Below are 12535 nucleotides of genomic sequence, written 5' to 3'. Positions count from 1 at the left end.
TGCCAGTGAGTTAACCTACAGCAATTTAATCTAACCTTTCCAGGTATTTAACAAGTGATAAACAGTGATAAATGTACACACAGTTAATTTGATCCCCCCAAGTTAACCTACATATGCACTGTCTGCCTCATCATCATCTTCTCTGCATAGGCTTCAGCAGGTCTTTGAGAGTTCCTGGCCGCCTGGCGTCCTTGGCTTGCGACGACTCCTCGGCGCCGCAGCTGCAGCTGCTCGTGTTGAGGCTCGCGCCGCAGACGAGGCACATGCCTTTGCAGGTGCTGCTGCAGAAGGCATCCAGCGTGATCTCCAGGTGGATGATGTCCCCAAGGTTCTTCGAGATGTCAATCTCCTTCTCCCCAGCCGGGATGTCCCCAAGGTTCTTCGAGATGTCAATCTCCTTCTCCCCAGCCGGGAAATGCAGGCGGTCATCGTTCTCGTCCTCGCTGCCAGCCAGCGAAGGGAACTTGGTCCTGTCTACCGAGGTCGATCACATCAGGTTCCTCCATGGGGTCCTCTGTCAGTAGGAGTGAGAAGTTCGCGAATATGCCTTCGGCAGCTGGCTCGGCACACCTGAAAATGGAGCATGATAATGATGGGTTTCAGAACCAACAACAACACTGCTTAGTTGTACTACCCTCAAATCAGCCAAGTCAAAATTCAGGCCATAAACAGAATTAATGCTAGTTTTATCAGGAGAAAAACTCTGTTGCGGTCCGTTCATAAAGAGTCAACTTTGTTGCAATTAACTAGAAACAGAGTATTTCCATATCGAAAATGCCAGAATATAATATTCCCCCTTAACAGCCAACAATGGATCTAATGACCAATAACAGCCTTGATAATAATATTGTCCACAAATTACCCAAGTGAGATGTAGCTACATCAGTTACTAGAACCGAAGTATCTCCATGTTTTACAATTTAGCTGAACTATAATTTACTGTTTATCATCTCTGGCAGATGCATCATCAGTACATGCCACCATGCCAGCTCCAACTGAAAGATCAGTGTGATGCCTTTGAGCTAAAGGAAACAATACTCTACTAGATCTGTATAATGCCTGGAGAAAAATAGCACAACATATCCATGATGCCAAGGTTCAAGGAGGAATGGAAGGAATACCATGCGATTCGAGTTTACCCATATAGCCAGATTACCTTGGTCGAACGAGCTAGCTGTAAAATGTGGCAGTTTGAAACCCTGTAGGCTGTTTGTAGATGGGCAAGGGACATGGTTTCAGAAGCGCGGCGGCCCGGCGGATTAAGCAGCCGCGCCGGTAACAACGGTGCGTGGTGGTGACAACAGGGCGGTACTGGTGATTCGGGCGGCGGATGATTGGTCATTGCTAAGCAGCTAGCGCGTAATCAGAGGAGTACTTATGATGTAGTAGGATTCTGAATTTGTGTCCATGGTGCATTGCAGACAGTCAGACATACAGCAACAGCAGATGATAAGATAAGACGAAAAGCAGCAGCAGGAGGAGGTGGTTGCTCACCGGTAGCAGCCGAGGGTGATGACGGTGCGCAGGATGCCGTCGAGCCGGAGCGGCCGCGGCGCCGGGCCACGTCGACTGAGACGAGCACGGGCGTCGTCGTCGCGGCCGTGTCGCCGGCACTGGCGGAGGAGAGGATGCCCATGGCGGCGGCGCGCACCCGGGAGTGCGGGGAGGAGAGGTCGGCCAGGCCGAGGCGCTCCAGGGTGGTGGCGTACTCGACGTGCTGCGCCGCCGCGTCGCGCCGGTACACCACTGCGCCCTCCCACGGCGACGGGCCCTCCTCCCCCTCCGCCTCCCCGTCGGCGAACCCATCGAAGTCTTCCAGGTCGAGGGTGAGGAACCCGTCGTCGCCGTCCTCCGGGTCACGGCGTGGCGGCGGCCCCGGGTCCGCCGTCCAGGCGTCCAGCCGAGGAGGCGAGCGGACGGAGCTGGAGCAGGGGGTGGGGTGGGCGGCGATGGGGAGAGGTGGCCGCCGTCGCTGGCGGGGCGCGGCGGAGGAGGAGGATGGACGGGCAGTGGCAGCGCACGGCGGCGCCGACGACGACGCCGAGCGGATAATACACCATCCTCTCCTTTCTTCTCTCTCTGCATTTAGCCAAGAAAGCTTTGCTTTTCTTTTCAGGCTGATACTCCTGTAGCACTACTTCACTAAGAGCATTTACAGCCCAACATAGCAAATATGACCTCTTAAACGCCCGCGGTCAGTGACTGGGTGTGTCCATTTTAAGCCTCTATTTGTCCACCCGCACAGTCACACTCCTCATTTTCTTCGCAACATGTCTGGTCACTTTCATGTAACTAGGGAGATGAAAAAAAAGAAAGAAAAGAATGAATAAAGAAAGAAAGAGAAAAGATGGTTCGAGATGAGACCGCGCCCGCGCTCTCTCATATTCTCCCTACATTTGATATGGACATGAGGGTTCACGGACAATCCAGACGTATAGGGATGATACGAGGCGTCCGGTTGGGCCACGTTTTCCCTTCTCTCCTGTCTGGTCACTGACCGGAGCGTACGAGAGATAGTCTGCATCTGACTGCAGATGCTCGATATTTTTAACAGTTTCTTCCATCGCTTCATCAAGGCAAAGAAACTATTCTTGACAGTATTTAAGAAAAACTATTTTTTATAGTATTTTTTCTAAAAAATTGATAGTAACAAGGCAAATAATCTTTTTTTGAGAGAATTTGCTACGAAAAAGGACGGTAAAAGAATGGCATTGTATCTTGTTCTCTAGAGTTGCAGTGGTCGGCGGGATCCCTCTCGACGGCTCTCACGGTTTGGAGAGGTGGGGTGGCAGCTCGTCTCGCAGGCTCCAATGGTAGCACCCACAGGCAGTGACTGGTGTGCCAAGGGCTCCCACGGTGACAGTGCTGTTGTGGATGGTCGCCGGATCAGCGAGCCGCCGTGACCATGTGGACGCGCCCAATGGCCCGCACCACCGGAAAGAGAACTTCATCTTGAGGAGGATAGTATTAACCCAAAAGAGAAATTCATCTTGAATTTGCATGAGAAATATTTTGGATGTCTTTTTTTTATTTTGTTTAATTTTGCAAAATAGTAACAGTCCAAGAATGTAGAAGATCTAAGCTCTTGCATCAGATGAATTTTTGGTTGTTTTCTTGACGATCTGTTATGTCAAAATTTGGGCAAGCCTGGTATATGAAAGGAAATTCAGAAACGCGCCAAAATCTTGTGGACAGGCGCTAAATTCAGAAGCGCGCCTCAAAGTTGTGGACATGCGCCGGATTTGCATTGACATACTACAAGTCTACAAGTAAATGTAAATCAATCAATCAAACAAAACCGTACTTGTTAGTATATCAGTAACCTTCTCAAATTAAAGCAGCAGAACCCAACGGTTGCTTCGTGATCTAGTGTTTTCCAGAAAATGAATCAGAGGAGAATAAAGATCAACATGCCAGCACGAATCTGGAAGGAAGATATCCGATAGCAAAGATTACGGAATAGGTCTTATACGAAATAGAGTACAAATAGAGTACAAATAGATATTTGTTTTACAGCTTTGTGGAACGGCTGCAGGAAATGCAAAATTCAGTGGAAATGAAACCTGGTACAACCCGTGTACATACATAGGATGATCTGTCCAGTGCAAATCATCATCGACGAGGACTTTGTTGAATTAACAACCACAGGAAGCAAGCGATTATTCGGGACGACTACATGCATAGTAAATACCTTTGGAGATGTAGACTTGTTTCAAAAGATAGATGCGTGTGCACCCCAATCCAATTTGGCAGCACACGTACTTCCTGTCGATTGACACAGCAAGTAAACCATGAGTATAAGACGTGATAAAAGGATGAACAAAGGTACTCACTTAGTCCAATTAAATTGTGATAACGTCAGAGGTATCGATAAAACCATTTGACTTGTATACCATCATAAGGGCAACAATGGTCGTGAGCTCACTACCATTTGTCAGATTTTTGGCATGAGATTTCTGCGTCGCGCCGGTACACCACTGCGCCCTCCCACGCAGGGCCGGCCCTGGGGCATGGGCGACGGGGCGACGGCCCAGGGCCCAAGCGAGGGAGGGGGGGGGGCACATGATGGAGTATATACATATACTATAGCCCAGCAAAATGACTCACGCTCGTTTTAATGTTTCTGCATTCAAATGACTCACGCTCGTTTTAACGTTTCCTTTGTAGGTTCGTCGCCCTTGCCGACCCGTCGGCCTTCTCGCTTGCTCGGCGCCTTGCCCCTTGGCCCTTGCCGCGTCGCCCTCACCTCGCCGGCTCAGCCGTCGCCGCCACACAGCAGTTCGGCAGGCAGGCGGCAGCCCGGCCAATCGGCCATCCGGCATCCGGCACCGCGGCAATACGGCAATACCTATACAAGTACGCATCCGACTGGAAGTCAAGAAGTACGCATCCATGTTCCTGTCCATCCCCAAACCTCAATTTGACAATCTCAGCAATTTATTTATTCTTTATTTAGTATGTATGTATTGTAATCCAATCTATCAATTTTTTGTCATTCTATGTAACATGTTTAGGGTTCCAATTATTTGAGGTCAACTATGTTGCAAGATAGATTGAATGGCCTGGCTATGTGCTGCATTGAGAAGGATATCTTGGACAATGTTGATCTTGATTGTGCCCTTAATGACTTCGCATCAAGAAATGCCTGAAGAAACTTCTTTTTGAAACACTGAAGTATTATTGTTGTCGATGGAGTCAGTCTAATTTCGTTCTTATTTGAGGTAATCATGTCATATTAGTTTTATTTTGCGATCTTTTTAGTACCATTGTTTTTTATGGAGTCGGTTCGAATTTGGTTATTATTGTTCTGGATGGAGTCATTTGAATTATTATACTCATATTTTAAACCAAAGATGTGTGATTGAAAGTTACTTTTAATAATTTATATATATATATATATATATATATAACACCGCATACATATATATTGTCTTAGGACTTAGAACATAGGGGCCCATGTCGTCGAGTTCGCCTAGGGCCTTCCGAAACACAGGGCCGGCCCTGCTCCCACGGCGGCGGGCCCTCCTCCGCCTCCTCGTCGGCGAGCCCGTCGAAGTCCTCCAGGTCGAGGGTGAGGAAACCGTCGCCCTCCTCGGGGTCGACGGCGTGGCAGCGGCCCCGTGTCCGCCGTCCGGCCGAGGAGGCGAGCGGGCGGAGCTGGAGCAGGGGCTGGCGACGGAGCGAGGTGGCCGCCGTCGCCAGCGGGGCGCGGAGGTGGAGGAGGATGGGCGGGCAGTGGCAGCGACCGGCGGCGCCGACGCCGAGTGGATAATACACCATCTTTCTTCTCTCTCTGCACTCTGCAGTGAGCCTTTCTTTCTTTCCAAGCTGGTACTACTTCACTAAAAGAATATATTTTTAAGAGTTTCTTCCATCACTTAATCAAGGTAAACAAACTATTTCTAACAGTATACTTTAAGAAGGACCATAAATATATGACAGAAACGAGGCAAAGAGTGGAAGCGGATTTGTAGCATCCGGATGCTCCACACCCATATATGAATATTAAATCCAAAAGGATACCAAAAAAATTTGAAAAATAAATCTGGAATTTGGGGATATTAAACATGGGTTCCCGATCTACTCCTGTGTGAAATTTTTGATTTTATTTTAAGTTTTATTTTTCTGAAATGCTTGGCAACGCGGGTGTGTTTTCCAAGTGCCCGTTAAAATGCACGCGGCAAATTACTAAACGCCAGGCAGACTTGTCGATCCCAGTAGTGAATATAGGTTGTACTTAATATTAACTAGCTATGCCCGCGCGGCGTCACGCCGCGCCTATTGATACGTTATGTGAGAAATTCTATATACGGTGATATTAAACGTTATCCATTAAGTATCCTATTAATTGTTCTGTTTTTGCTTGTTCACTTTACTTTTTATGTTATGGTGTATGTATAAAAATCATGTTGGTATTAATGCTGAAATCTTTCATGAAGAAAAGCTTTATTGAATGAAAAGAGTTGGTACATTGTAGATAAATTGAATACATATTGATATTGCATGATTAATTTATTGGTTCTTTGGTAATTCATAGCATCCTTGTTCGACAGCCCGCTGGGTTTGTGCTGGTAATGAGATGATACAGAGCTATGTCGATATACTTCATGTTGAAATTACATACGTTTGTAAATGAAATCCTCATGTGTTACTTTTCCGACTGTTTGATTGGTTGCCAGTCTGGACATCAATTTTTTTGCTCGGAGCGTTCAAGAATCATTGATGTGGGTTGGTTGGTTGTATTAAAGCATAGCATTGAGTTTTTCCTTTTCTTTTAACTTTGATGTATTAGTGTTTCTTTCTCTTATTCAAGAAAACCTCAAAAGGCACTGTTGGGCAAGGTATCTATCTGTTGTCCCTGCCTGCCCTGCTTCCGTGTGACAGAATAAAACTAACTAAAGGTGTAGGATAGACGAATAAGGCACTTTGAAAAGTGGAATTATATTACATAAAACAACCATTTTTTCGGACCGAATTAAACTGAAGGCTTCAATTTTGTTACACAAAACGCTAGGGATTTTATCACAAAGAGGCTTGGTCATCAAAAATCAAGACATTGATTCTGACCCAAAGAATTAGACCTGAAGAAACATCAAAAGTAACTAAGCTTGGATGTAAGGACCATGATGTTATTAATGAATGTTGTATTATACATGTTGTGTGTCACGAAGATGGCAGCCCTATGTTCGTACCACCTCATTAACCCCATATAGGTTACCAATCTTTTTTTACTATGATGGTGTATTCTATGTAAATAACACAAAGGACTGTAAAAACAAAAATAGTATGCATAAACCAGGAAAATTCACAACATGAAATTTAGTGGACATGAACCTCAATAAAAAAGAACAATATAAATGTATTTTTGTTCAATGTTTGGTTTGCACTGGCAAACACATAGATATGTTTAATTAGTTTACTTAATGGGGTCCAACACAAAGGTAATTGCTGAAGGCTCAGTCACATGCAATGATCTAAGGTCAACCTCGTGATAGCTTCTCATGTTGAGATTGGATATTCAACTCAAACTAAAATCAATATTTTTTTCACATTTATTTTAGAAAAGGAGGATGACCCCCGGCCTCTGCATCTGGACGATGCATACGGTCACTTTATTAATTATTCTCACAAGACCTTACAAAGTCATACAACAGTAATACTAAAGCCGCCGTCTAAGCAACAAACTGCCGCTACACCTATCCCGTTGATGAAGGGGCGCAGATAGCCTGGGCCTAATACCAAACAGGCATCGCAGCCAAGCCTAACATCTAAGACCTGAGATCCCAACCTAGCCACTTGCCGGGTCTGGGGCACACACTGGTCCGGCGTGCTCTCAGAGGCCGCCACCGCCAACTGCCACCGCTCCCTCTTCAGAACTGTACTGATGCATCAACCTTGATCGGTCCAGCTATCGTCGACGCCACCACGGCGCCCAACGGCACCTCCTCCCTGCGCGCAAACAACTGTACACGTCGCGGTCGCCACTGATACACCTCAGCACCATGCTGCCACGTACCACCAGTCGACACAGCTTGAAGCCCTTGAAGGATCTGTCGTGCGTAGCACCTGCCGACCAAGCATGACCAAGCGTAACACCTGTCGGTCAGGCATGACTTGACATCTCCACCGAAGCTCCATGCAAGACGAAGCCGCTCCACCTCCTGCCTCTGACTTCCAGCACTGCTCCACAAAACGACGCTCCCAAGAGAGAAACGACACCGCAGTGCTGCCATCGTCCGGTCTGGAACACCAGATCCTAGGGTTTCCCCCGAAGCAATACGAGTGGGTCGACGGTAGTCACATGATTTATGCCCACGACGTCAAAAATGCAGAGAAAAGGAAAATCAAACTATCTGTTATTTATGCCCACCTAGTTCAATTACAGATTTCATTCTCATCAAAAGGATGATAGGTGGTCTGGATCATCTTTAAAAAAATGCAGAAACATTTTTTGCATCTCCGTTTTCCTTTCTTAAAAAAATTATATTGACTGGGTACGAAACAAAAGTAATAAAACTATTGCGCCTCGCGCGGTGTACAATACCTAGTAGCATGCCTAGAGACCACGATCAATATTCACTTCCTGACCAGAGGGACCACGTCTACCATCAGCAGGCGATCAAGCAGAACGCGGACAACCCGATCGACGCCCAGCAGAGCCACCATGCCTTTTTTTTCGCAGAGAGAGTCCCACGCCTTGCCATGAAGGAAACAAATATAACAACCAGGGAAAACCACAAACTTAAACGCAGCATATCCACACCTTGAATAGGCTCGGTCCCTATCATGACCACCATATAAATATCATAGAACACCAAAAACTACAGCAAAGCGGCAACCGACCTAAAGCAGCAAAAGGAAAAATTCAACACGACGCTGCTGACAACAATGAAATAACATATGCAAACGTGAAAACAGTAAACAAACCAGATACAGAGAAAATATCTCTTAGTAAGCATGGAGAGGCAAAAATATATATATGAAAAAAGAATAAAGAAAAGAAGCCACCCACATGAAACGCCCGAAGGAAAAATATCTCAAACGAAAAAAATATAATGCAAAAACGCTTGCAATAGCCACATGCACGTAGTCACATCGGCTGCCATGCAGGTAATCATATCCCTCCAAAATTTGCACCGGTGAGTGCAGGCACCTATGGGCGGCCAAACTACCATACCACAGAGCAAAAGGCAATTTGATCAAACAAAACAAATCCAAGGATAAATTGCTATGTCCACCCAAGGAGCGTACCACTCGATTATCCCAGATTTCAAATGGCAAACCCATAAAATTCGCTGGTCAATCCAAGAATATCTCAAATAAAAGAGTAGAAAAGAAATCCCTTGCAGGGATAGATTTTTTTTTTCTGTCAAATGATCTTTGTTGGCCATACGGGAATAGTTGCTGCATGCACTGGTTGGACGTGAATTTTGGGGTTGATGTGACCACGTGCATGGGAGTAGGAGTACCGAGTACGTGCATAGGACTTAGAAATAGTTTTGTCCTCTCACTGGGTGGTCAAGGATTAGGATTTCTTTCTGCTTGCATGCGTGCAACGTGTTGGGTATTCAAATAGTCTGGAGGACCATGGACAATGCAAACTAAAAAACTAACTTGAGTTTTTGCACCCTGCATGTTAATTTGTTGGACAGTATCCATGGGTGCAAAGGAAAGACCTCTTGGATATCAAGATGAAATTCTTGGTATCCTTGTCCTTAATGCACTGAGGCAATCATATCCCCTTAGCAGTATTTCCCTGCAAGAAATAGCACGATCTTACATATTCATATATGGAAGATGTTTTCCTGCAAGAAATTGTTTTAGTGATTACATATTCATATGAAAGAAACACCCTCATAAATCAAAGTACATGCATAAAATTCAACCAGATATATTCTTAGCATGCTTCAGCTTCTAAGAACTGTTATGTTAATATTAACTTAAAAACAAATATACTTTTTTTGAAAGAAAATATACTTGGGTAAGTTTGATTGACATGGAAATAAAGGTGGACAGTTTTTCTGCAATTTAAGTCACGACAAAAAGGTTAGTACATGTGTAGTTTAAAAGAGGAATATACAGACCAATTCACCATGAATGTTTACAATGAAAAAAGTGAAGGAGGCAGTATCGAAGAAACGACGTTTGTCCATCGCGGAGAAAGGCCATGCGGGTCGCGAGTGGTTAATCTCCAGAGGCAGCGTCCGTAGTGGTGGCGACACGGTTGTTCATGTGCTGAGCCGCGGCTGCAGCTCCAGCGAGCCACGGCGAGCGCGTGGAGGCGGCGACCGGCCACGGGAACAGCTAGACAGCGCGCAACCACATGGTCCGCGGCTTCGCGCGTTGGAGGCGTCCAGGCTTGGGACGGCCAGGCGCCCAGGCATGGTCGCGGCTTCACACATTGGTTATAGGCGACTGGGCGCTGCGATAGCAAGACGACACAATGCGGCACACATCAACTTGGCCGTGCGGCGCTGCAAGCCTGGGCTGAGGCGGCAAGGGCTGACAACCGAGACAAAAGGGATGACGAACGGGCAACATGGTGACTGACGCGAGGCGGCGTTCATGCGCTGCACGCTTCGGGAGACCATTAGTGCCGGTGGTGTCCGGCGCCAACAGCATCTGGCCGGACGCACGTCATGATCAGCACGTACCTCCCTCCGTGGACCTTGTGGGCGGTCCACCGCCAGGCCAGCATCGCTGGCGTCGCTGGGGATCCCAACCATGGTGAAGACGATGCAGGAGGCCGCGACCACTGATGCCGGTGAGTTCCAGTGGCAATCAGAGCCTCCACCTTGGCATACGCAGTAGCCGAACCAGGCATAGCGACACTCTCACCATCGCTGCCCCCCTCAAGTTGGATGCGGCTGATGTGCGGGATCACGTGCTTGACTCGCCGCCGCTGGTTAAGTTCTTCGACTCCAGCGACTGCCGACTCGCAAGCCAGGGGCACGGCCGTATGGCCGGAGGGCCACTTTCTCGTGCCCTTCTCAGTATTCGCTGACGAGCTCTCAGTCGCCGCCGCACTCCTCCGGTACATGCAGCTCCGCGCGTGATTGCTGTATTGGAACTGGTTCATTAGACGTAGTCGCCATGGCAGGGCAAATGAGCTCCATGGTTGTCGACGCTGCGCCTACAAGAGGAGGAGGGCACCGCCGGGAGGAAGGAGGGGCAGGTGAGAGGAGGCTCCTCCGTGGTGGGGTGGTCGTTGATAACGGAATGTGACGTCAATTGAACCGGACGAAGAGGCCTCGAATCGGGAAAGAAAATGCAACACCATGAATGAAAGCTGCAGCGGAGGAAGTTGAGCTTTTATAGGACCATAAAGCGGTGGGGTATTTTACCTGATCCTTCCAGAGGGAACCACTATAGCGGCGCCGAGAAATCTCGATTGCCAACGAATTAAGCCGCACCGACTATTATCATCACATGCAAAACCGCATGCAACCACGTGGGCACATCACGTGTCCATCCCAAACATGCATCAATCAATCCCACCAGATCTGGTCACGTGAGCATGCACATCCAGTCAGAGAACGTCAAGGAAGACGTTGAGAAATTGGCTACGGATCGTGCATGCAAACCAATGGGAACGGGCGATCGTGTGCGCACATGCAGCCAATAGCAAACTGAAACAGAAATCTCACCCACAATTGCTAACTGCACATGGATGTGTACCACGCCAGGTCCCCCAATAAAGCAGGTGGCATATTCCTATTGGTCAGATTTTGACTGATAAGAAAAAGTCAAAAAAACCTGGTAAACTAAACCTGGCCAGGTTTAGTATATTTAGAATATGTACACTTATTAAAATCAAAACAATTTATTTGCCAAGAATTGAATAAATATATCTCCTAACATTTGTATTAACGAGCTCTTTTAGGGTGATTGGCGGGTTACAAGTTGTACTTTCGAGTAACTCCACCACTGATTTTTCTTGACCGTTGGATCTGAAAAATCAGTTAAAAATTTAATTTTTGGTCAAAAGGGTAGAATGGTCAAAGAAAATTAGCTCGTCCGCCCCCCACCCCCACCTCCCGCGCCCCCGCACGTTTCTGCTCGCATAGCCGCCACCGCCGCCCTTTCCGCCGTTCCGATCAAGAGATCCGGCGGCGGCCCCGATCCAATCAAGCACCAGCGTTCCGCCGCCCTTGCCCAACGCCAGGAACTGCTGTCCGTCCGCTGCGGCGCGCCGAGCCCGACGAAGTCTCCCCTACCCCACCGCCGACTGCAGCGCCTCCCTCCGTGAAGCAGCCGGCGACGCCCAGCAACGCCAGCGAGCACTTTGTGGACAGGTGCCTTTCCCTCCCCTCCCCTCGCCCCCCGCCCCATGCGTTGCTAGTCAGACAGTCCGCCGACTGTCAGAGGAATTTTCTGATTAAAAGCCAACAACCTTGGGACAGTTTGGTATAGATGTTTTGATTTGTTTGTCTAAATTGCGTCCAGCGGCAACAAATGGTAAGAGGGATGGGGTCAAGCACTATCCACAGGTCTTGCAAGAATTCTGGAGACTCGAGAGCAGTGGTATTTCGTGTTGTTCTATCTATCTAGTTGACATCTGCATAAATGTACATGCGTCTGTTCTGATAAAACTGCAATTCTCAGGTAGCTAGCGAGACGGTAGCTTGACAAGGTCACAGCGGACTTGGTAGTAGTATATGGATTATTGCAACCGCCCACAACACAAGTTACTCCTTCCGCAAGCCTTTCACAGCCGCGTTCACCTCTCGAATATCCTCGGTGCTAGGAGTAGAGCCTGTTTTGTGAAACAGAGGTGTGTGAGAATATTGTGAGGCATATATACATACATATACGAAAAAGGAAGAGATCCAGAGGATCCTTACCAGGTGCTAAACGCTTCTGGTCTCTAAGACGATCAACATTCCAAACATTCTGATCCACCATGGCCTCAACATCAACTCCTGTCCATGGCAAAAATGTCAATAAGTAGCTAGCTAGAGAGTTTAGAGGCAGAAGAAAACAAACTGAAGTGATCACATAACAGTTGCAATGTTATTCAGTTTGCTATCAAACT

The 12535-nt window shown here is 47.4% G+C and overlaps 2 pseudogenes; one reads left to right on the top strand and one right to left on the bottom strand.

The window, feature by feature from the left end:
- Window positions 1-58, top strand: part of LOC125546961 — a 13456-nt pseudogene extending 13398 nt beyond the window's left edge.
- LOC125546960 lies at window positions 7-5280 on the bottom strand (annotated as a pseudogene).
- Window positions 5281-12535: the final 7255 nt, after the last annotated feature.

The sequence above is a fragment of the Triticum urartu genome, chromosome 3 (genome assembly GCF_003073215.2).
Source record: "Triticum urartu cultivar G1812 chromosome 3, Tu2.1, whole genome shotgun sequence".
In the NCBI taxonomy this organism is placed as follows: domain Eukaryota; kingdom Viridiplantae; phylum Streptophyta; class Magnoliopsida; order Poales; family Poaceae; genus Triticum; species Triticum urartu.
This window is presented reverse-complemented; position numbering and strand designations above follow the sequence as displayed.